Source organism: Penaeus vannamei, chromosome 39 (assembly GCF_042767895.1).
Source record: "Penaeus vannamei isolate JL-2024 chromosome 39, ASM4276789v1, whole genome shotgun sequence".
Taxonomy (NCBI): Eukaryota; Metazoa; Arthropoda; class Malacostraca; order Decapoda; family Penaeidae; genus Penaeus; species Penaeus vannamei.
Window position 1 is genome coordinate 717,404 of NC_091587.1, and position 2,500 is coordinate 719,903.

The following is a 2,500-nucleotide window of genomic DNA, read 5'->3' on the forward strand; positions in this document are numbered from 1 at the left end:
CAAACTGGCTCGTGTCTCCAAAGCTTCAGTTGGTTCCTCGTGTCGGGTAATGAAAACATCCCCTACCCGGGCAGGGATCGACAAAGCACAGCTGAGTTGAGTGCACGGCTTCTCGCACGAGTTCGCCCCGCCGTGGCATCCCCGTCACGTGCTCCTCTCCGTAACTCCATCACGCGAATCGCCCCCGCCGTACCTTCACGATTCGCTTTCTTCTCCCGCGAAATGAGGCGTCATTTCGGATCCTGCGGCGGCCACACGCTCAGATGCCTCGCCTCCGGAGTGTCGACACCGTGGTCTGATCACGTACACTCGCGTCCACTAACCACTGTGCACTACCATCACTTTGTCTCCTGACACGCCACAACGTATAATCACAGTACGTCATCACTGGCACAGATTGCGTCACCGCTGGCACAATGCCGTCACTCTCTCCGTACACAAAGAGTTCGTACTTGGCGCTGCTTCTCCGGGTTTAAGGAACGTATTTTCCAACTCGGCCGTTTCCTGCGACTCGACTCGTACCTGCGCTGTTGTCCCGGCGCGTGCCAATGAACTGGCTTTCGGGTCTTTCTTCTGAGGACACCACGTGCAGGCTATTTTCTGCTTTTGAGTCGAATTCAGAGTGCAGCACACCTACCTAACACACACATTTAGCAGCAGGCTAACTGACGTTTTCAACAATGACGTAAGTTATCATTCACGGCGCTTCGTACGGGCCAGATCTCGCATGCTAATCAACGGTGCCATGGCCACAGCCAGCACATCGTCACTGCTTTTATTACACTCAGCTCAGATATTTTCTTTTCCCAGCACTTTCGTCAACATGTTTCCTTGCGTCTCGCCCGATCCCACCTCCGCCAGGAATCGCGTTTCTTGCGTCATTCCCCCTTCCACAGCGGCCCCGACACAGCATCACTCACAGCGAGGCACATCCTCACCCGAAGGAACACGTACGACAGACAGACAGACAGACAGACGCAGCATGAGCCCCGCGGCCCGAGGGCGAGAGGGCGCGAGGGCGGGGGAGGAAAAGGAGGGAGACCGTGAGAACATCGGAGGCGGAGGAGGGTACATTGCAGTGCACTCGCCGCGGTCACTCGGCATGGACCGGCCCGTCCGAGATGAGAAAGTGGCGCTGGGCTTGAGAACTTCCCACATAATTAACGAGGAAAAAAACGAAAAGACACGTGCGGACGGGGAGGAGAGTGGAACGCCTTGTGTTGCCCCACCGTCACCAACGTCCTCACACACGGACGGCTCAAACGACACCACGACGCCGCGAGAACTTTCCTGCTGTTGGTCACGCCGCGATACACCTCTCCTCCCGGCCGGCCACCGTGGAGGAGCCGAGGAGGAGCCGAGGAGGGGCGAGCGGCTCCTCCCTCCAAGGGCCCACCAAGCACTCGCTCCGAACAACACCAGCCGCCGCGAGCCACCATTACTGACGATGGCCGGCTGGGCCTCGGAGGGACGTGGGGCTGGCTGGCCCTTCCCGCAGCGAGGGGTCAGCCTGGACCCTGCCTACTTATCACTCGACACGTCACCACCGCCAGAGAGGCTCGGCCGCCGGACCACGCACCAAATAACACAATAACGGACCCTGTTCCCGACAATGGATCACTCCGGTACACTTTCAATTACACCGATCACTTTGTGAAACTCTTGCTTTTCGCTATCACTCGTGCACTGATCACCTACTCACGCCCTGAGTGAGAGACTTCTGTAGAACGTGTTCACACACTTACACTCACTGTATTTATCGGCTAAGTTGACGTTAAGCACAGATGAAAATGAAGTATATCCACGGGGAGACTCGAACACTCCTTCCTCACTAGTCCACGTCTCGACAGTAACTGCGCCAACCAGCTGATCACGACCAGATATAGCGAACGAACTCTGGCCGACGTTGCTCATGTCTACGCAATCCTGCTCCACTCGAGAAATTCTGGCGGCTTCTGGCAACTACTTTCTAAGTTTGGTCATCCTTTATCATATTTACGTCGTAAGCTGGGCGACCTGCGCGTCGATTCGGGAAGGCCTATCACGGACACGCGTCAACCCACATTTTACGCAGATGGACGAAAAAAAGAAACGGGCCAAATAAATTATATTAATAGGAAGTCAACATCCACGCGGGCATCACGTGCGCACAGCTGACGTATCCAGCCGCCATGACTCCTCCAAGAGTCCCATGACGTCAGCAATGCGTCATCGCCTAGCAGCCAATGAAATCCCACGAAATACTTAGCGGCACGTCATCGACACTTCTTCGTCGAAACGCGGAGGAAACAAGCACAGAAACAAATAAAGCATCTTGCGCTCCGCAACTGCAGTCACGCGGCATGTCGGACCCCAGGTGTTGCTCGGGGACAGGCGGTGATCACTCCTCTGAAGGCGACATTTCTCGGCGGGATCGGCCACCCCGCGCGACCCCAGAACCGCCCCAGATGCGAGGGACTTCGGCGGGACACAACAAATCCGAGCGAGTCATCACTTCCGC

The 2,500-nt window shown here is 56.5% G+C and overlaps 1 protein-coding gene across 13 annotated transcripts in view; it reads right to left on the reverse strand.

Moving 5' to 3' along the window:
• The window catches only part of drn (doctor no), a 120,177-nt gene that overhangs the window by 18,359 nt on the left and 99,318 nt on the right, over nucleotides 1-2,500 (reverse strand). The window contains exon 1 of one of the 13 annotated variants that reach the window (XM_070117128.1): nucleotides 1,752-1,932. The exons of 9 other annotated variants lie outside the window; for them this stretch is intronic. The gene's annotated coding sequence lies outside the window, so the exon portion shown is untranslated. Of the gene's footprint in view, nucleotides 1,684-1,745; nucleotides 1,933-2,500 lie in introns of those variants that run through there. 3 more of the 13 variants (XM_070117129.1, XM_070117139.1, XM_070117133.1) reach the window with 3 other exon arrangements.